This window comes from Ambystoma mexicanum, chromosome 4p (assembly GCF_040938575.1).
Source record: "Ambystoma mexicanum isolate Mex_15411 chromosome 4p, UKY_AmexF1_1, whole genome shotgun sequence".
Taxonomy (NCBI): domain Eukaryota; kingdom Metazoa; phylum Chordata; class Amphibia; order Caudata; family Ambystomatidae; genus Ambystoma; species Ambystoma mexicanum.
Window position 1 is genome coordinate 712,056,415 of NC_090927.1, and position 23,446 is coordinate 712,079,860.

Genomic DNA, 23,446 nt, shown 5'->3' on the forward strand with positions numbered 1-23,446 from the left:
CTTTTTTCTTTAAAAGGCAGTTAAGATGTCCGCGGACAGCACGGGTGTCCTGGATGTCCGTAATTATCCAAAATGGGGGTGTTCTAAGGACACTAAACCTGTCCGTACTGTCCGCAGGCAAGATGAAACTGTTCTAAGAGCACGCGCGGTGTCCTGAATGTCCGCAAATAACCAAAATGGAGGTGTCCTAAGGACAAAATACCTGTCCGTACTGTCCGCAGGCAAGGTGAAACTGTTCTAAGAACACATGCAGTGTCTGGGATGGCCGTAATTAAACAAAATGGAGGTGTCCTAAGGACACTATACCTGTCCATACTGTACACAGGCAAGTTGAAACTGTTGTAAGAACACGTGCGGGGTCCGGAATGTTCATAATTAACCAAAATGGAGGTGTCCTAAGGACACTATACCTGTCTATGTTGTCCGCAGGCAAGGTGAAACTGTTCTAAGAACATACGCGGGGTCAGGGATATCTGTAATTAAAGAAAATGGAGGTGTCCTAAGGACACTATACCTGTCCGTACTGACTCTAGAACATCTACACACATGCGCACCAAACCTATAAGTCCTACGAACATTGCGCCTGTCCATAACAGTCTGTCTCACTTATGTCGCACTTTTAATTAGTTTCAGGACCCGAACACCATCTGTAGAACACCAGCGCACATGCGTACAACCGTTCATGTGCATTTGGTTCCCTTCACGGACGTGTTCGCGATCTCATCATGTGACCGCACCCACGCTGAGCATATGTCCTGAATTGCGGACACTGTCCGGGTCCCAGAACATTTTAAAAGTACTTTTTCAGATAATCCAAAGTATTTTATAGCAGAAATTCACCATTGCACATGTCCCAGACAATGACCCTGACTTTCTACATACTTTTTGGAACTTTTTGAGCCTTTTTTGGGTGTTCGATCTGTCTGCAGACAGCGCGGGTGTCCGCAGAGCATGCACCTGCACCCATACAAAAGGCCACACCCCAGAGCTCATCCTCATTGTGCTTCTGGCTATCTGACAGAGCATTGTCTACTTTGCCTGCTGATCTTCCAGATTTTGCTACTATTGCTGCTTTCCATCAGACTTGATGGCATCCATGCTTGCTGCTCCAGCTGGTGCTACATGTGCCTCAGCACCACCCCCACCCCCCGCACAACCACCTCCCCAAGGGCCCGAAGAGGTGAACAAGCATGAGGATGAGGATGTAGAGGAGGATGAAGAGGGTGACGAGGATGAGGTAGTGGAAGTCCCTACTAACAGCACTCGCCGTGAGTCTTGGGTGCGGCGGTTATTTACCATTAATGGTATGATATGATATGGTATTTGTAACGCGCCTATACACAAGTGTTTCAAGGCGCGACGAGGCAGGGAGGGGGGAACAAAGGGAAGACAGACAACGATCCTACTAGGCCAAGTGTCATTCAGATCGCGCAAGTGCATGGGTAGGGGGAAGGGAAAGTGCAAAGGGAAAGGGAGGGGGAAAAGTGCAGTACAGGGTAGAATAATAGATAAATAATAGGGCCAGCTGGTGGCAAGTGCAAGGTAAGTGCAGACAAGTGCTGGGAAGGGGGCTGTAGGTATACAGAGACAGTCCCACAGTGCAGGGGTTGCCAGGGAGGCAGTGCAAGTGGAGAGTGGCTGGGCCAAGGACCGAGATCGGTGAGAGTGGCCCAGTTGCAGATTCAGTGCAGTTTCAGTCAAGAATTAGCAGGGGAGAGGGGGGGGGAAAGCAGAAGCAAAGAGGAAGGTTTTGAGATGCTTCCGGAACCGGAGATGGTTCTCCTCAAGTTTCAAGGAGGCAGGAAGGCTGTTCCAGAGGGAGGCCCTTGCCGCGGAGAGAGATCTACCCCCAATCGTTGCTTGGAGAAGTGGCTGACCCTGAGGGAGTTGGGGGTGGATGAGCGAAGAGCTCGAGAAGGAAGATATTTAGGAAGAGAGAGTTGAAGGTATTTAGGCCCCAGGCCCCAGAAGGCCTTGTGAACAATGCAGAGGGTTTTGAACTTAATCCTCGCAGCCACTGGGAGCCAGTGTAGAGATTTCAGTCCTGGAGAGATACGGTCCCTGGGCTTGAGGCCAAGGACAAGCCTCACCGTCCTGTTCTGGATAAGTTGCAGAGGGCAGAGTGTAGAGGCAGGCAGATTTAGATGGAGGCTGTTACAGTAGTTCAGCTTCGAGAGAACCAGGGCTCTGGAGACAGTGAGCTTCTGAGGGAAGGAGAGGAAAGGAAGAATACCTCTGAGGAGGTGCAGCTGGTAGTGTGACTTCTTAGAGACGTCAGATATGTGAGCAGAGAAGGAGAGTGTGGAGTCGAAGATGACCCCAAGGTTTTTTTGCCTTGCAGGTAGGAGCAGGAAGAGGGCCAAGAAAGGCCGGCCAGAGAGCTGCAGGGAAGGAGAGAGTGGGTGTGCCGATGAGTAGATCTCAGTCTTACTGGCATTAAGGCAGAGGTCAGTGGAGGCACACCATTGCCGGATAGTAGACAAACAGTCAGAGATGAGGGAAGGAGAGGAGGCCAAGGGTAGCCTGAAAATGAGCTGGGTATCATCCGCATAGCACTGAAAGTTGGGGCAGAGAGCGGCGATGCGCTGGGCAAGGAGTGCCAGATACTGGTTGAACAGCCAGGGAGAGAGGTTAGATCCCTGGGGGACAACACAGGTAGAGAAAAAGATGTCAGAGTGTACCAAAAGCACTTGCGAACAACCAAAAGTGACGTACCAAAAGCACATGTGAACAACGTCACCTGCAACCAGTGCAAAATGTGGTAGGGTTGGTTCATACAGCTTTGGTACGATATCTATGAAGCAACACCTATGGTCGTTCCACAGTGGGGCCATTTGCAAGGTTGTACCCTGTGATCAACGTAGTAGGTTGAGTTCCTCTACCACATCCTCTGTTTCTGCTCCTGTCACCACAAGAGACACTCCTGTGGGACAGCGCATCCTTCCAGCTGCCTCACGGCCATCCATGATGCTGTTGACACTTACCTTTCAAGGGTCACAGTTTTGTGTATATACTGCGACACAGTACTCTGCAGGGGGGAGAGTCTTCTGAGTGCTTTCGAGACTATGGTCAAGGAGCATGAGAAGGTCTGTCCACTACTTAAATAAGGCCCACCCTACATCTTCCTCTCTCTACCTGTCCTTTCTTATCCCTGTGTTTGGTGTCTCTTCCTTTCCCTCCTTTCCCCTCCTCTCCTAGCGTGTTGTGTGTAAAAAAAAAAACAAAAAAATAAAACAACAAAAATTCCCCAAAAAGGGCTCTTTTCAGAGCGCCTTTCACAGTCTAAAAATAGAAGTGGCAAATAAATTGAGCAGGACCCTGTACATTTTTTAGAAGTCCACGGACAGTTCACGGCCATCTAAAATTTTGGGTTGCTGCCCTATCAAAACCATTGCACTTTTCTCTGGGAAGAAGTGGTGGCTCTGAAAAAAGCCTTTTGGTGGTGTTTTGTATGTTTGAAAAACTTGAAATAGTCAACACCTACTGCAAAATGGACGGCTGTTAATTCCAAAAAAGGTCTCAATGCATTTTGTACATTTCTCAGAAAAATCTGATTACCAGCATAAGTAACATGGACTCCATCTCTGCGAAAAATGTATGTGCTACGAAGCATAATATTTTCATTGTGAAAAGAGGACATGCCATCATCTCTTAGAAAGGCACAAAAAGCCTTATTGACATAGCGCCTCTCATTCTCCATTTGTGGACCAGATGAAGAAGAACACAGCCACATTGGTCTCTGCGCAATACGAGAAAAAATTACTTGGGAATTTGGAAACATGTCCATGACCTTCCCAAGTCCTTCTTTCATTGCAAATTGCAAAGAAATTCCAGACGCATGTCCTAAACTGTTCCCTCCACAATGAATTATAATTATGTCTGGATGATGTTCTGTCTCCAAACTAGCACAGACAGGTACCATGTCCAGCCACTTCATTCCACGCACTCCATGCCAGTGCACTACCACATGAGGGAATCCAAGATCTGCAGCTACTCCACAGCGTTCTGCATGTACCTCCAACCAATGTATCCATGAGTCTCCCAAAAGCCAGATAATATGTTTTCTGAAACACACAGCCACAGCTAACGGTTCTTCTTTCAGGAAAAAGACTCTCTGACAAACTCTCTCCTTACACAACATACCCAGTAAACTTTACTGACCAATCCCTTGCTCTGCTCATTCTCATTTGCATGCTTCTCCACCCCAAAATCCCTGTATGTAATACGCGATGTCCGCAGACAACCGCTATGTCCACGGACATATCGAAAATCTGAGCGTGGTGAATGCAAATTTAAATAGTGTGCCCCATTTCCCCTTTGAAGTTGGCTCTGAAAAGAGTGTTTTTTTGGGGAGGGGGTTTGCAGATGCTTGACAAACACCTGTTATTTTGTATTTTTTGGGGGGGGGGGTTCTTACTTTACTACTAAAATATTCACAAAACCTTTCATTCCAAACATTCCAAAACAGCATGCCATTTCCCAAAAAAGATAAGGAAATGCCATCTTCTTTAAAATAAACAGCATTACTGGAATCAATATTCTCATTATTACAGAAAAACATACCAGCCCTAAGCATGAAAGCACACAGGCCTCGGTTTATTGCACACCTAGCAATGTTTTGCTGAGGACAAAAAACAGAACTATTGCCCCATATTGCCCTAGGTGCTAATCCAGAAAAAATACTTTGGCATTTGGAAGGATGTTCATTACTGCTTGAACCAAGTGTTCCAAATCTGCCAACAAAGTAGGGGCACTGACATAGCCCAAAAGGAAAGCACCATAATGCATAACTACCACATGGGGACTGTTCATCCTTCCCATATCTTCACAAAGTTCTACAATTCCCTGTACATTTCAATCAGGCAGAGTGCTCCACACCACCTCCACTCCTTTAACATCAAAATTGGTTGCCACATGCCTGCATTGAGCATACTGCTGTAAACCATGCACAAACATATCTCCAAGCACCAACACCCTGACTTTCTCCACCTCTGCCATCTTCACTACACTCAGGGGGTAATTCATAGAATTCAGCGCACAAGTGGCGCACGCGGCTGGCGCACAGTGTGCGCGTGCGAATCCCTGCGCCAGCCGCGTGCGCTAAAATCCATTTCCGCGCACAGCATATTCATGGATTCCAGCCACCAAAACCAGCCGTGGCGCACAGTGGCGCAGCGACCCTGCAGCAGCGCCAGTTACGCCCCCAAGAACGCCTCTCGCGCAGGGAAAAGCCATCAATATACCCAATCCAGCGCAAAGGGCTGCGCTAACCCTGTACCAGCACAGCAAGCTGGCTACGTGTATCACTGGGGTGCACGGGAAGTACCTCACACGATTGGCCCCGTGCGAGCAGGGTACGCGTATTTCAGGGGTGCGCGGGAAGTTCCACACGCGATTTCATCATGGTACGTGTATTTCAGGGGTGCGCGGGAATTTCCACACGCGAATGGGCCTGTGTGAGCAGGGTACGCGTATCTAAGGGGTGCGCGGGAAGTTCCACACGCGATTCCATCAGGGTACGTGTATTTCGGGGTGCGCGTGAAGTTCCACACGCGATATCAGCAGGGTACGTGTATTTCAGGGTGCAGGGGAAATTACACACGCAATGTCAGCAGGGTACGTGTATTTCAGGGGTGCGCGGGAATTTCCACACGCGATTGGGCCCGTGCGAGCAGGGTACGCGTATCTCAGGGGTGCGCGGGAAGTTCCACACGCGATTCCATCAGGGTACGTGTATTTCGGGGTGCGCGTGAAGTTCCACACGCGATATCAGCAGGGTACGTGTATTTCAGGGTGCAGGGGAAGTTACACACGCGATTCCCGCAGGGTACGTGTATTTCAGCGGTGGCGTGAAGTTCCACACGCGACATCAGCAGGGTACGTGTATTTCAGGGTGCAGGGGAAGTTACACACACGATGTCAGCAGGGTACGTGTATTTCAGGGGTGCGCGGGAATTTCCACACGCGATTGGGCCCGTGCGAGCAGGGTACGCGTATCTCATGGGTGCGCGGGAAGTTCCACACGCGATTCCATCAGGGTACGTGTATTTCGGGGTGCGGGGGAAGTCTCACACGCGATTCCATCAAGGTATGTGTATTACAGGGGTGCGCGGGGAGCACCACACGTGAATTGCACGTGTGGGTCCTGCCAGGTGTTCCCTCTACACCCTCCACGGCCCCTGCAGGTGGCTCACAACACAGGGGCCTACCCTGCACATGTCCTGCAGGCACACCATCCACCATGGCCATGACCCCCAGCCAACCCACATGTCAACTTGCACTACTGCCCACCAACGCATGTCCCCTGCACCCCCAGTCACCAGGGGCACCCTCCACCAGGCCCCACCCATGTCTACCAGCACTCCCACCCCCCAGCAGTGCAGGGGCACCCACCACCAGGCCCCCACCCATGTCTCCCACCACCCCACCCCCCAGCCACCAGGGGCACCCACCACCAGGCCCCCACCCATGTCTCCCAACACCCCCACCCCCCAGCAGTGCAGGGACAGCCTCCACCAGGCCCCCATCCATGTCTCACACCACCCCCACCCCCCAGCAGTGCATGGACAGCCTCCACCAGGCCCCCACCCATGTCTCCCGCCACCCCCACCGCCCAGCACCGTGGGGCACCTGCCAGCAGGCCCCCACCCATGTCCAACTCATGTTCCCCAGCCAACATGTCATCACAATCTAGATCCCTGGTCCCTATGGTCAGCCTCCAAATGCAAAACACTCACCCGAGTATTGCATCCACCCACTCATAATTTGCAATTACATCACAGAACACCAATTGCAAGTTCCGAAACAAACACATTTCCCTCACATACACCCAATGGGTGTCAGTGAATCTCAAAACACATATCATGAAATGCATGAAACCAATGAGATACCACACATTGAAGTTCACCAAATAAAATATGTATTAAAGGAAACATAAATAGAATAAAAAATGAAGAAACAGAAACGTGAATGTACAAAAATGAAAAGAAGCATGTCTGTTAAAAAAAGCAAAACCAAAAATAAAACTCCAAAGTAATGTTGTCCAAAGTCAATGTCCACAAAACAAAATCCAATGGGAAATAAAAAAGAAAGCCATTGCTCCATGGTAAAAAAGTGAAAAAAAATTACAATCCAACTGCTAACTATTTACATGGGAACATGCCAGGGTCCATCATCCCAACAAAATAAAGGAAACCTATCTAACTACACTAACTAATTAAATAAACTATATACAAAAATGTGGCCAATGTCCGAAAGGACCAAATAAAATAAAAACAAAAATGAAACCTAACACTACCTAGAAACTATGTACAAGGGCAGCGGGCTAGTTTCACGGCTCACTTGTGGATGTCCCGGGCCAGGGCATCATCGAACTCCTCCTCAATGTCCCGGAGGCGGTCCTCCTCCATGGCCCCGAGGGTCCGCAGGGCCGCCGACGTCTCCACCTCCAAACCCCTGCGGATTGTCTCGAGGCACTCGGCCCGCCTCAGGGCCCTCCGCATGGAGTTCTCCGCCCTGACCATTGTGAGCCGTGCCTCTTCCGCCCGCTGCCGCTCCGCATCTATGGCGTGGCCCAACCGCTGCCACACGGAAGACACCCTCTGTCCTGGGTCCTCCTGCCCTCCGGCCGATGCCTGCCCCTCTGATGTCAAAGGCCCCGAGCCTTCATGGCTCCCACCACGTTGCTGCTGCTGCTGTGCCTCTGCCCGTGCACTGCCTCCTGCTGCCTGCACATCCTCCGCCGGCTGGGGTGCAGTCGTTGATGTGGCCACCCCTGCTGGACGTCCGACTCCCGACTGTGGCAGGGATGCCTCCTCCACCAGCCTGGCCGCACTGTCAGTGGCAGCTCCACAGGGCACCCAGGTGACTGATGAGTGGGAAGATGGCACAGAGGATGACTGGCGCGTAGGGGGTCCAGTTGAGGAGGGGGTCGGAGCAAGCCCCATCAGACGGAGGAATCCGGCCTGGGTGACCTGTCCCAGCAGGCTGACGTGGTCAACGAGCCATTCGAGATGACTTGCAGTCTCTTCATGAAAAGACTGCAGGTCACCTCGCATGGCCCGTTGACGTAACGCCACCCCAGCCAGGACAGGCTCAACCCGGACCTGGATAGCCACGTCCGCAGGCAGAGGAAGGCCAGTTGACGTGAGCTCATCCCCTGCCTGAAAAGGGGTCTGGACGTAGGCATCCCTGCTGGTGCAAGATGATGCAGGGACAGGATCAGGGACAGGATTGCACACAGGCACCTCCGCGGCAGCCTGTGCTGCCTCCTGTCCCTGGTCCTGCACTGCACCACTAGCACCAGTGGGATCCCCACCTCCAGACCACGTCTCTGGTGCTTGCAAGGCCTCCTCCTCCACCAAACCCCCCACCAACCTGGATGACTCCGTGCCATCTTCCCCTGTTGGGCCCTGTGGGGTCCCAGCTGCCCCTTCTGCTGCCGAGGAGTCCAACTCCAACCTCTGCCTCTTGGACCTCCCCCCGGCAGCTGCGGCCTGGGACGCGGCACCGGACTCCTCACTCCCTGACGAGATGACAACATGGGAGGGGAGCCGGGCCTTGCGTCTCCGGCTGGCAGTCGGATCACCGCCGCTGTGCTCCACAGCACCTTCTCCACCCTCTTCATCAGTTGACGCTGCAGACAGGGAGAAACAAAACACAGGCATCAGGGCACTGTACAATGGACACATACACACATGACAGTTGTACATGAGTGGCATTGGCAAACCTCAGACATGTCATTACAATCCCCAACACACATGTCATTACAACTCACACACATGAGCCATACCACAGCCATATCGCAACTGCCATCACCATCCATACACATACAACAGCATGAGCAGCCAAAGGTGAGCCAGACATCACATGCAACACAGGAAGTGCACCACACATGTACACACACCACCACACTTGCATGCATGTGTACACCTCTGCCAAGTGTCGCAGTGTTCAGACGGGCATCCATGTCACATCTGCCAATCAGGCTTCCACATACCGCTGTCACATGCATCCATGTTGCATCACTGTTGCACCCTTGTCAAATACACACACATGCACATGTACACAGTGCTGATACATGCAGCCGAAAACAACATACATGCGTGACATCACGGACATGTCTACTTACATACACATTCATCCAAACATGTGTGCCCACACAACTGCATTTGGCATGCAAGCCTACACACACAAGCACCATGCATGTCTCACACATTACAGCCCCCGCATGTGTCAGCCCCACAGCCCTGTACACCCCCACCCATACTCGACCCCATACAAACAGATTTGTAACCTGCACACTACTGAATAATCACCACACGCACTGCTCACAATCAGGATGCATGTACACTCACCGCTCGACTCCAGACGGGTCTGCTTCTCAAGGACCTGGACGTGGAGCGCTGGGGATATGCGTTCCAGGACCCTCATCTGTTCTTCCGACAAGTGGCCCCGGCGCCCCTTGGCATCCGCTGCCTTCAAGAGGCGCCGGGCCTTGTTCAGGCTCGTGGACCTGAAGTCCTCCCAGCGCTTCCTGACATGTTGTAAGTCGCGGACTGCCACCCCCTCCACGTTGATGGCAGTCACGATGTCAGTCCAGATCCGAGTCCGTCCTTCCTTGTCGGCGCGGGAACTTCTGAAGAGGGCATCATACTGCCCCAGGACTTGCTCCACCAGGACACCAACTTCGGTGGCACTGAAGCTGGTGCCCCTCTGCCTCTCTGGCCGGGGGTTGTCAGTGGTCACAGATGGTGTTTGCCCCGACATGACAACCCCAGAGGCAGGAGTGGGTGGGCAACTGGGTCCTGGGGCTGGGCTGTGGAGCGATGGAATCCCATTCGGGAGTCTTCGGTTCCAGCAGGGGTGGTCACAGCAACAGCACCCCTGGCTGATGTGCAGGCAGCAAATGGCAGTGCACGTGGGCAGCAGGCAGTCAGGCAGCAGCAGATGGCAGGTGGGAGCGTGCTCGGGGCTCTGGGGGGCAGTAGTTCGGCCTTCTGGGCAGGAGCGTGGTCTTCCGTGTGCTTACGCGTGGCCAGCTTGATACGGAGTGATTTGGCACGTGAAAAATCTGCACGTCAGCGTGTAATTCGAGGAAAGGCCCTTAGCGCGTAAGCGCGTCTGCACGCATACGCGATTTCATTGGACCAAAGGCCCTTAGCGCGTGAGCGCGTCTGTGACGTGACACGCGCAGGTGTTTCCCACATTGCACGTGATGACAGAACACACGTGGATTTCCATCAATCGCGTGTGGAACTTCCCGTGCACCCCTGTAATACACATACCCTGATGAGATTGCGTGTGGAAATTCCCACGCACCCCTGTAATACACGTACCCTGATGGAATCACGTGTGGAACTTCCCGCGCACCCCTGAGATACGCGTAGCCTGCTCCCCCAGGCCCGATCGCGTGAAAAAGTTCACGCGCACCCCTGGGATACACGTAGCCCGCTCCCCCAGGCCCGATCGCATGAAAAAGTTCACGCGAACCCCTGAAATACACATAGCCCGCTCCCCCAGGCCCGATCGCGTGAATGAGTTCACGCGAACCCCTAAGATACACGTAGCCCGCTCCCCCAGGCCCGATCGCATGAAACAGTTCACGCGAACCCCTGAAATACACATAGCCCGCTCCTCCAGACCCGATCGTGTGTGTGACTTCCCGCGCACCCACGGAATACACCTACCCCGCTCATTCGCATGTGTTACTTCCCGCGCAACCCCGAAATACACGTGCCCCGCTCGCACAGGCACAATTGCTGTATGTTGCCACTTTTGTAATGCGCAGGGACGCTACTGCCTGCATTCGTGTGGCGGACGTGTTTCGGCTTGTGCGTGTCTTTCGCTGTGCGTGGGTGGCTTTGCCCTATTCGATTCCATGAATATGTGTGGTTCGGGTGCGTGTGGGCGTTCTGTCTGCTTCCCTGCAGTACATCCCCAGTTACGCCCTTATTTTCACGAGTTGTTCCCCATTCCGTGCGTTACGCCCCGTGTTCCGCCCACTTTCTAGTGTATGCGCTGAGGTTGTGCGCTTTCACTGTGCGCGTCGCGCACGTCTTTCGGGATGTTGCAGTGACGTGTGCGCCATGCACGGGTTTGGCGCACATCCCGAGGAAAACACGCGCAGGGACTTCCATGAATCGCACGCGTGCGTGTGCGCCTGTTTTTTTGCGCTTGCGCCTGCTTGCGCAACGATTTTCGGCGCACGTTTGTTCCAATAATCGGCCCCTCAGTCTCTTTCAAAAACTAATCCACAACCTCAACATCTGATTGGCTGATCCCTACAGTCCCCTTTCCATGCTGGATTTGCTGGAAAACCCCAGATGTGGCACGTCCTGTCCGCGGACAGCTGCGGTGTCCACGGACAGCGTAACTCTTGGGCAGCCCTCTTACCCTTCCCACTTCACTCTCTCTGCCATTCCCTCATTGGATACAGCTAAGCAGTCACACAACCATCCACCAATCACATCTGAGACATCTACATCTAACTCCATCATCAGTGTTCAGCACTTCAAATGTACTGTTGATCACTCTGAGTACAAGTATCATATCATTGGAAAGCACCTCCTACAAAAACTACTGTACAAGTTTCCAAGATTTCTACTTACAGCTGCATGCATATCCACATGCATGAATACAAACTACAGGTGTACATATTTTATTCATAGTACATGTATAACTCTTATGAATGCATATAAACAGAGTAATGCTACTTAACCTGTATAACCTATAAAATGAAGGTATTGTCATTTTTCCCATCTTCTATAATCAACTGTCACTTCCAAACCTGTCTGCTATCTAAATTTTGTTTTACACATGCACCTATCTAAAAAATTATAATATTAGAAGATAAGAGAAATAACAGTGTAATTGTGGAAAAACACTTAGTAGTGTATTATAAAATTACACACAGCCAGGAAAAGGTCCTGCATCTTCATACACTCACACACATAGACACTATCATTGAAAAGCTCCCAACTGCAATAACACCACTTTCTGTAAATCACATCCTTCTGCTTTATTATCCACACCTTCACAAATGCATACATTCCATGCTTTTCTATACAGTATCTGCCATTTACAATATAAAAATTGCAAAATAAATACAGTATTATTTCTTCTTTCTCCTAACATTCTATAATACAGCTTTAAAAAACCAAGTGAGTTTCATACACTTAGGGGGTAATTCATAGAATTCAGCGCACAAGTGGCGCACGCGGCTGGCGCACAGTGTGCGCGTGCGAATCCCTGCGCCAGCCGCGTGCGCTAAAATCCATTTCCGCGCACAGCATATTCATGGATTCCAGCCACCAAAACCAGCCGTGGCGCACAGTGGCGCAGCGACCCTGCAGCAGCGCCAGTTACGCCCCCAAGAACGCCGCTCGCGCAGGGAAAAGCCATCAATATACCCAATCCAGCGCAAAGGGCTGCGCTAACCCTGTATCAGCACAGCAAGCGGGCTACGTGTATCACTTGGGTGCGCGGGAAGTACCTCACGCGATTGGCCCCGTGCGAGCAGGGTACACGTATTTCAGGGGTGCGCGGGAAGTTCCACACGCGATTTCATCATGGTACGTGTATTTCAGGGGTGCGCGGGAATTTCCACACGCGAATGGGCCCGTGCGAGCAGGGTACGCATATCTCAGGGGTGCGCGGGAAGTTCCACACGCGATTCCATCAGGGTACGTGTATTTCAGGGTGCGCGTGAAGTTCCACACGCGATATCAGCAGGGTACGTGTATTTCAGGGTGCAGGGGAAGTTACACACGCGATGTCAGCAGGGTACGTGTATTTCAGGGGTGCGCGGGAATTTCCACACGTGATTGGGCCCGTGCGAGCAGGGTACGCGTATCTCAGGGGTGCGCGGGAAGTTCCACACGCGATTCCATCAGGGTACGTGTATTTCAGGGTGCGTGTGAAGTTCCACACGCGATATCAGCAGGGTACGTGTATTTCAGGGTGCAGGGGAAGTTACACACGCGATTCCCGCAGGGTACGTGTATTTCAGGGGTGCGCGTGAAGTTCCACATGCAACATTAGCAGGGTACGTGTATTTCAGGGTGCAGGGGAAGTTACACACACAATGTCAGTAGGGTACGTGTATTTCAGGGGTGCGCGCGAATTTCCACACGCGATTGGGCCCGTGCGAGCAGGGTACGCGTATCTCAGGGGTGCGCGGGAAGTTCCACACGCGATTCCATCAGGGTACGTGTATTTCGGGGTGCGGGGGAAGTCTCACACGCGATTCCATCAAGGTACGTGTATTACAGGGGTGCGAGGGGAGCACTACACGTGAATTGCACGTGTGGGTCCTGCCAGGTGTTCCCTCTACACCCTCCACGGCCCCTGCAGGTGGCTCACAACACAGGGGCCTACCCTGCACATGTCCTGCAGGCACACCATCCACCATGGCCATGACCCCCAGCCAACCCACTTGTCAACTTGCACTACTGCCCACCAACGCATGTCCCCCTGCACCCCCAGTCACCAGGGGCACCCTCCACCAGGCCCCACCCATGTCTCCCAGCACTCCCACCCCCCAGCAGTGCAGGGGCACCCACCACCAGGCCCCCACCCATGTCTCCCACCACCCCACCCCCCAGCCACCAGGGGCACCCACCACCAGGCCCCAACCCATGTCTCCCACCACCCCCACCCCCCAGCAGTGCAGGGACAGCCTCCACCAGGCCCCCACCCATGTCTCACACCACCCCCACCCCCCAGCAGTGCAGGGACAGCCTCCACCAGGCCCCCACCCATGTCTCCCACCACCCCCACCCCCCAGCACTGTGGGGCACCTGCCAGCAGGCCCCCACCCATGTCCAACTCATGTTCCCCAGCCAACATGTCATCACAATCTAGATCCCTGGTCCCTATGGTCAGCCTCCAAATGCAAAACACCCACCCGAGTATTGCATCCACCCACTCATAATTTGCAATTTCATCACAGAACACCAATTGCAAGTTCCGAAACAAACACATGTCCCTCACATACACCCAATGGGTGTCAGTGAATCTCAAAACACATATCATGAAATGCATGAAACCAATGAGATACCACACATTGAAGTTCACCAAATAAAATATGTATTAAAGGAAACATAAATAGAATAAAAAATGAAGAAACAGAAACGTGAATGTACAAAAATGAAAAGAAGCATGTCCGTTAAAAAAAGCAAAACCAAAAATAAAACTCCAAAGTAATGTTGTCCAAAGTCAATGTCCACAAAACAAAATCCAATGGGAAATAAAAAAGAAAGCCATTGCTCCATGGTAAAAAAGTGAATAAAAATTACAATCCAACTGCTAACTATTTACATGGGAACATGCCAGGGTCCATCATCCCAACAAAATAAAGGAAACCTATCTAACTACACTAACTAATTAAATAAACTATATACAAAAATGTGGCCAATGTCCGAAAGGACCAAATAAAATACAAACAAAAATGAAACCTAACACTACCTAGAAACTATGTACAAGGGCAGCGGGCTTGTTTCACGGCTCACTTGTGGATGTCCCGGGCCAGGGCATCATCGAACTCCTCCTCAATGTCCCGGAGGCGGTCCTCCTCCATGGCCCAGAGGGTCCGCAGGGCCGCCAACGTCTCCACCTCCAAAACCCTGCGGATTGCCTCGAGGCACTCGGCCCGCCTCAGGGCCCTCCGCATGGAGTTCTCCGCCCTGACCATTGTGAGCCGTGCCTCTTCCGCCCGCTGCCGCTCCGCATCTATGGCGTGGCCCAACCGCTGCCACACGGAAGACACCCTCTGTCCTGGGTCCTCCTGCCCTCCGGCCGATGCCTGCCCCTCCGATGTCGAAGGCCCCGAGCCTTCATGGCTCCCACCACGTTGCTGCTGCTGCTGTGCCTCTGCCCGTGCACTGCCTCCTGCTGCCTGCACATCCTCCGCCGGCTGGGGTGCAGTCGTTGATGTGGCCACCCCTGCTGGACGTCCGACTCCCGACTGTGGCAGGGATGCCTCCTCCACCAGCCTGGCCGCACTGTCAGTGGCAGCTCCACAGGGCACCCAGGTGACTGATGACTGGGAAGATGGCACAGAGGATGACTGGCGCGTAGGGGGTCCAGTTGAGGAGGGGGTCGGAGCAAGCCCCATCAGACGGAGGAATCCGGCCTGGGTGACCTGTCCCAGCAGGCTGACGTGGTCAACGAGCCATTCGAGATGACTTGCAGTCTCTTCATGAAAAGACTGCAGGTCACCTCGCATGGCCCGTTGACGTAACGCCACCCCAGCCAGGACAGGCTCAACCTGGACCTGGATAGCCACGTCCGCAGGCAGAGGAAGGCCAGTTGACGTGAGCTCATCCCCTGCCTGAAAAGGGGTCTGGACGTAGGCATCCCTGCTGGTGCAAGATGATGCAGGGACAGGATCAGGGACAGGATTTCACACAGGCACCTCCGTGGCAGCCTGTGCTGCCTCCTGTCCCTGGTCCTGCACTGCACCACTAGCACCAGTGGGCTCTCCACCTCCAGACCCCGTCTCTGGTGCTTGCACGGCCTCCTCCTCCACCAAACCCCCCACCAACCTGGATGACTCTGTGCCATCTTCCCCTGTTGGGCCCTGTGGGGTCCCAGCTGCCCCTTCTGCTGCCGAGGAGTCCAACTCCAACCTCTGCCTCTTGGACCTCCCCCCGGCAGCTGCGGCCTGGGACGCGGCACCGGACTCCTCACTCCCCGACGAGATGACAACATGGGAGGGGAGCCGGGCCTTGCGTCTCCGGCTGGCAGTCGGATCCCCGCCGCTGTGCTCCACAGCACCTTCTCCACCCTCTTCATCAGTTGACGCTGCAGACAGGGAGAAACAAAACACAGGCATCAGGGCACTGTACAATGGACACATACACACATGACAGTTGTACATGAGTGGCATTGGCAAACCTCAGACATGTTATCACAATCCCCAACACACATGTCATTACAACTCGCACACATGAGCCATACCACAGCCATCTCGCAACTGCCACCACCATCCATACACATACAACAGCATGAGCAGCCAAAGGTGAGCCAGACATCACATGCAACACAGGATTCCACCACACATGTACACACACCACCACACTTGCATGCATGTGTACACCTCTGCCAAGTGTCGCAGTGTTCAGACGGGCATCCATGTCACATCTGCCAATCAGGCTTCCACATACCGCTGTCACATGCATCCATGTTGCATCGCTGTTGCACCCTTGTCAAATACACACACATGCACATGTACACAGTGCTGATACATGCAGCCGAAAACAACATACATGCGTGACATCACGGACATGTCTACTTACATACACATTCATCCAAACATGTGTGCCCACACAACTGCATTTGGCATGCAAGCCTACACACACAAGCACCATCCATGTCTCACACATTACAGCCCTCGCATGTGTCAGCCTCACGGTCCTGTACACCCCCACCCATACTCGACCCCATACAAACAGATGTGCAACCTGCACACTACTGAATAATCACCACACGCACTGCTCACAATCAGGATGCATGTACACTCACCGCTCGACTCCAGACGGGTCTGCTTCTCAAAGACCTGGACGTGGAGCGCTGGGGATATGCGTTCCAGGACCCTCATCTGTTCTTCCGACAAGTGGCCCCGGCGCCCCTTGGCATCCGCTGCCTTCAAGAGGCGCCGGGCCTTGTTCAGGCTCCAGGACCTGAAGTCCTCCCAGCGCTTCCTGACATGTTGTAAGTCACGGACTGCCACCCCCACCGCGTTGATGGCAGTCACGATGTCAGTCCAGATCCGAGTCGTCCTTCCTTGTCGGCGCGGGAACTTCTGAAGAGGGCATCATACTGCCCCAGGACTTGCTCCACCAGGACACCAACTTCGGTGGCACTGAAGCTGGTGCCCCTCTGCCTCTCTGGCCGGGGGTTGTCAGTGGTCACAGATGGTGTTTGCCCCGACATGACAACCCCAGAGGCAGGAGTGGGTGGGCAACTGGGTCCTGGGGCTGGGCTGTGGAGCGATGGAATCCCAGTCCGGAGTCTTCGGTTCCAGCAGGGGTGGTCACAGCAACAGCACCCCAGGCTGATGTGCAGGCAGCAAATGGCAGTGCACGTGGGCAGCAGGCAGTCAGGCAGCAGCAGATGGCAGGTGGGAGCGTGCTCGGGGCTCTGGGGGGCAGTAGTTCGGCCTTCTGGGCAGGAGCGTGGTCTTCCGTGTGCTTACGCGTGGCCAGCTTGATACGGAGTGATTTGGCACGTGAAAAATCTGCACGTCAGCGTGTAATTCGAGGAAAGGCCCTTAGCGCATAAGCGCGTCTGCACGCATACGCGATTTCATTGGACCAAAGGCCCTTAGCGCGTGAGCGCGTCTGTGACGTGACGCGCGCAGGTGTTTCCCACATTGCACGTGATGACAGAACACACGTGGATTTCCACCAATCGCTTGTGGAACTTCCCGCGCACCCCTGTAATACACGTACCCTGATGAGATCGCGTGTGGAAATTCCCACGCACCCCTGTAATACACGTACCCTGATGGAATCGCGTGTGGAACTTCCCGCGCACCCCTGAGATATGCGTAGCCTGCTCCCCCAGGCCCGATCGCGTGAAAAAGTTCACGCGCACCCCTGAGATACACGTAGCCCGCTCCCCCAGGCCCGATCGCGTGAAAAAGTTCACGCGAACCCCTGAAATACACGTAGCCCGCTCCCCCAGGCCCGATCGCGTGAATAAGTTCACGCGAACCCCTGAGATACACGTAGCCCGCTCCCCCAGGCCCGATCGCGTGTAAACGTTCATGCAAACCCCTGAGATACACGTAGCCCGCTCCCCCAGGCCCGATCGCGTGAAAAAGTTATAACGAACCCCTGAAATACACGTAGCCCGCTCCCCCAGGCCCGATCGCGTGAAAAAGTTCACGCGAACCCCTGAGATACACGTAGCCCGCTCCCCCAGGCCCGATCGCGTGAAAAAGTTCACGCGAACCCCTGAGAAACACGTAGCCCGCTCCCCCAGGCCCGATCACGTGAAAACGTTCACGCGAACCCCTGAAATACACGTAGCCCGCTCCCTCAGGCCCGATCGTGTGAACAAGTTCACCCCAACCCTCTGAGATACACGTAGCCCGCTCCCCCAGGCCCGATCGCGTGAAAAAGTTCACGCGAACCCCTGAAATACACATAGCCCGCTCCCCCAGGCCCGATCGCGTGAATAAGTTCATGCGAACCCCTGAGATACACGTAGCCCGCTCCCCCAGGCCCGATCGCGTGAAAAAGTTCACGCGAACCCCTGAAATGCACATAGCCCGCTCCCCCAGGCCCGATCGCGTGTGTGACTTCCCGCGCACCCCCGGAATACACGTACCCCGCTCATTCGCATGTGTTACTTCCCGCGCAACCCCGAAATACACGTGCCCCGCTCGCACAGGCACAATTGCTGTATGTTGCCACTTTTGTAATGCGCAGGGACGCTACCGCCTGCATTCGTGTGGCGGACGTGTTTCGGCTTGTGCGTGTCTTTCGCTGTGTGTGGCTTTGCCCTATTCGATTCCATGAATACGTGTGGTTCGGGTGCGTGTGGGCGTTCTGTCTGCTTCCCTGCAGTACATCCCCAGTTACGCCCTTATTTTCGTGAGTTGTTCCCCATTCCGTGCGTTACGCCCCGTGTTCCGCCCACTTTCTAGTGTATGCGCTGAGGTTGTGCGCTTTCACTGTGCGCGTCGCGCACGTCTTTCGGGATGTTGCAGTGACGTGTGCGCCATGCACGGGTTTGGCGCACATCCCGAGGAAAACACGCGCAGGGACTTCCATGAATCACACGCGTGCGCCTGTTTTTTTGCGCTTGCGCCTGCTTGCGCCTGCTTGCGCCTGCTTGCGCAACGATTTTCGGCGCACGTTTGTTCCAATAATCGGCCCCTCAGTCTCTTTCAAAAACTAATCCACAACCTCAACATCTGATTGGCTGATCCCTACAGTCCCCTTTCCATGCTGGATTTGCTGGAAAACCCCAGATGTGGCACGTCCTGTACGCGGACAGCTGCGGTGTCCACGGACAGCGTAACTCTTGGGCAGCCCTCTTACCCTTCCCACTTCACTCTCTCTGCCATTCCCTCATTGGATACAGCTAAGCAGTCACACATCCATCCACCAATCACATCTGAGACATCTACATCTAACTCCATCATCAGTGTTCAGCACTTCAAATGTACTGTTGATCACTCTGAGTACAAGTATCATATGATTGGAAAGCACCTCCTACAAAAACTACTGTACAAGTTTCCAAGATTTCTACTTACAGCTGCATGGATATCCACATGCATGAATACAATCTACAGGTGTACATATTTTATTCATAGTACATGTATAACTCTTATGAATGCATATAAACAGAGTAATGCTACTTAACCTGTATAACCTATAAAATGAACGTATTGTCATTTTTCCCATCTTCTATAATCAACTGTCACTTCCAAACCTGTCTGCTATCTAAATTTTGTTTTACACATGCACCTATCTAAAAAATTATAATATTAGAAGATAAGAGAAATAACAGTATAATTGTGGAAAAACACTTAGTAGTGTATTATAAAATTACACACAGCCAGGAAAAGGTCCTGCATCTTCATACAGTCACACACATAGACACTATCATTGAAAAGCTCCCAACTGCAATAACACCACTGTCTGTAAATTCCATCCTTCTGCTTTATTATCCACACCTTCACAAATGCATACATTCCATGCTTTTCTATATAGTTTCTGCCATTTACCATATAAAAATTGCAAAATAAATACAGTATTATTTCTTCTTTCTCCTAACATTCTATAATACAGCTTTAAAAAACCAAGTGAGTTTCATACACTTAGGGGGTAATTCATAGAATTCAGCGCACAAGTGGCGCACGCGGCTGGCGCACAGTGTGCGCGTGCGAATCCCTGCGCCAGCCGCGTGCGCTAAAATCCATTTCCGCGCACAGCATATTCATGGATTCCAGCCACCAAAACCAGCCGTGGCGCACAGTGGCGCAGCGACCCTGCAGCAGCGCCAGTTACGCCCCCAAGAACGCCGCTCGCGCAGGGAAAAGCCATCAATATACCCAATCCAGCGCAAAGGGCTGCGCTAACCCTGTATCAGCACAGCAAGCGGGCTACGTGTATCACTTGGGTGCGCGGGAAGTACCTCACGCGATTGGCCCCGTGCGAGCAGGGTACACGTATTTCAGGGGTGCGCGGGAATTTCCACACGCGAATGGGCCTGTGCGAGCAGGGTACGCATATCTCAGGGGTGCGCGGGAAGTTCCACACGCGATTCCATCAGGGTACGTGTATTTCAGGGTGCGCGTGAAGTTCCACACGCGATATCAGCAGGGTGTGTGTATTTCAGGGTGCAGGGGAAGTTACACACGCGATGTCAGCAGGGTACGTGTATTTCAGGGTTGCGCGGGAAGTTCCACACGCAACATCAGCAGGGTACGTGTATTTCAGGGTGCAGGGGAAGTTACACACGCGATGTCAGTAGGGTATGTGTATTTCAGGGGTGCGCGGGAATTTCCACACGCAATTGGGCCCGTGCGAGCAGGGTACGCGTATTTCAGGGGTGCGCGGGAAGTTCCACACGCGATTTCATCATGGTACGTGTATTTCAGAGGTGCGCGGGAATTTCCACACGCGAATGGGCCCGTGCAAGCAGGGTACGCGTATCTCAGGGGTGCGCAGGAAGTTCCACACGCGATTCCATCAGGGTACGTGTATTTCAGGGTGCGCTTGAAGTTCCACACGCGATATCAGCAGGGTACGTGTATTTCAGGGTGCAGGGGAAGTTACACACGCGATGTCAGCAGGGTACGTGTATTTCAGGGGTGCGCGGGAATTTCCACACGTGATTGGGCCCGTGCGAGCAGGGTACGCGTATCTCAGGGGTGCGCGGGAAGTTCCACACGCGATTCCATCAGGGTACGTGTATTTCAGGGTGTGTGTGAAGTTCCACACGCGATATCAGCAGGGTACGTGTATTTCAGGGTGCAGGGGAAGTTACACACGCGATTCCCGCAGGGTACGTGTATTTCAGGGGTGCGCGTGAAGTTCCACATGCAACATCAGCAGGGTACGTGTATTTCAGGGTGCAGGGGAAGTTACACACGCGATGTCAGTAGGGTACGTGTATTTCAGGGGTGCGCGGGAATTTCCACACGCGATTGGGCCCGTGCGAGCAGGGTACGCGTATCTCAGGGGTGCGCGGGAAGTTCCACACGCAATTCCATCAGGGTACGTGTATTTCTGGGTGCGGGGGAAGTCTCACACGCGATTCCATCAAGGTACGTGTATTACAGGGGTGTGCGGGGAGCACCACACGTGAATTGCACGTGTGGGTCCTGCCAGGTGTTCCCTCTACACCCTCCACGGCCCCTGCAGGTGGCTCACAACACAGGGGCCTACCCTGCACATGTCCTGCAGGCACACCATCCACCATGGCCATGACCCCCAGCCAACCCACTTGTCAACTTGCACTACTGCCCACCAACGAATGTCCCCCTGCACCCCCAGTCACCAGAGGCACCCTCCACCAGGCCCCACCCATGTCTCCCAGCACTCCCACCCCCCAGCAGTGCAGGGGCACCCACCACCAGGCCCCCACCCATGTCTCCCACCACCCCACCCCCCAGCCACCAGGGGCACCCACCACCAGGCCCCCACCCATGTCTCCCACCACCCCCACCCCCCAGCAGTGCAGGGACAGCCTCCACCAGGCCCCCACCCATGTCTCACACCACCCCCACCCCCCAGCAGTGCAGGGACAGCCTCCACTAGGCCCCCACCCATGTCTCCCACCACCCCCACCCCCCAGCACTGTGGGGCACCTGCCAGCAGGCCCCCACCCATGTCCAACTCATGTTCCCCAGCCAACATGTCATCACAATCTAGATCCCTGGTCCCTATGGTCAGCCTTCAAATGCAAAACACCCACCCGAGTATTGCATCCACCCACTCATAATTTGCAATTTCATCACAGAACGCCAATTGCAAGTTCCGAAACAAACACATGTCCCTCACATACACCCAATGGGTGTCAGTGAATCTCAAAACACATATCATGAAATGCATGAAACCAATGAGATACCACACATTGAAGTTCACCAAATAAAATATGTATTAAAGGAAACATAAATAGAATAAAAAATGAAGAAACAGAAACGTGAATGTACAAAAATGAAAAGAAGCATGTCCGTTAAAAAAAGCAAAACCAAAAATAAAACTCCAAAGTAATGTTGTCCAAAGTCAATGTCCACAAAACAAAATCCAATGGGAAATAAAAAAGAAAGCCATTGCTCCATGGTAAAAAAGTGAAAAAAAATTACAATCCAACTGCTAACTATTTACATGGGAACATGCCAGGGTCCATCATCCCAACAAAATAAAGGAAACCTATCTAACTACACTAACTAATTAAATAAATAAAATAAAAACAAAAATGAAACCTAACACTACCTAGAAACTATGTACAAGGGCAGCGGGCTAGTTTCACGGCTCACTTGTGGATGTCCCGGGCCAGGGCATCATCGAACTCCTCCTCAATGTCCCGGAGGCGGTCCTCCTCCATGGCCCAGAGGGTCCGCAGGGCCGCCAACGTCTCCACCTCCAAACCCCTGCGGATTGCCTCGAGGCACTCGGCCCGCCTCAGGGCCCTCCGCATGGAGTTCTCCGCCCTGACCATTGTGAGCCGTGCCTCTTCCGCCCGCTGCCGCTCCGCATCTATGGCGTGGCCCAACCGCTGCCACACGGAAGACACCCTCTGTCCTGGGTCCTCCTGCCCTCCGGCCGATGCCTGCCCCTCCGATGTCGAAGGCCCCGAGCCTTCATGGCTCCCACCACGTTGCTGCTGCTGCTGTGCCTCTGCCCGTGCACTGCCTCCTGCTGCCTGCACATCCTCCGCCGGCTGGGGTGCAGTCGTTGATGTGGCCACCCCTGCTGGACGTCCGACTCCCGACTGTGGCAGGGATGCCTCCTCCACCAGCCTGGCCGCACTGTCAGTGGCAGCTCCACAGGGCACCCAGGTGACTGATGACTGGGAAGATGGCACAGAGGATGACTGGCGCGTAGGGGGTCCAGTTGAGGAGGGGGTCGGAGCAAGCCCCATCAGACGGAGGAATCCGGCCTGGGTGACCTGTCCCAGCAGGCTGACGTGGTCAACGAGCCATTCGAGATGACTTGCAGTCTCTTCATGAAAAGACTGCAGGTCACCTCGCATGGCCCGTTGACGTAACGCCACCCCAGCCAGGACAGGCTCAACCTGGACCTGGATAGCCACGTCCGCAGGCAGAGGAAGGCCAGTTGACGTGAGCTCATCCCCTGCCTGAAAAGGGGTCTGGACGTAGGCATCCCTGCTGGTGCAAGATGATGCAGGGACAGGATCAGGGACAGGATTTCACACAGGCACCTCCGTGGCAGCCTGTGCTGCCTCCTGTCCCTGGTCCTGC

The 23,446-nt window shown here is 53.5% G+C and overlaps 1 protein-coding gene across 2 annotated transcripts in view; it reads right to left on the reverse strand.

The window, feature by feature from the left end:
* IMPG1 (interphotoreceptor matrix proteoglycan 1) overlaps nucleotides 1-23,446 on the reverse strand; it is a 1,923,199-nt gene that overhangs the window by 1,452,088 nt on the left and 447,665 nt on the right. The gene's annotated exons all lie outside the window — the stretch shown is intronic.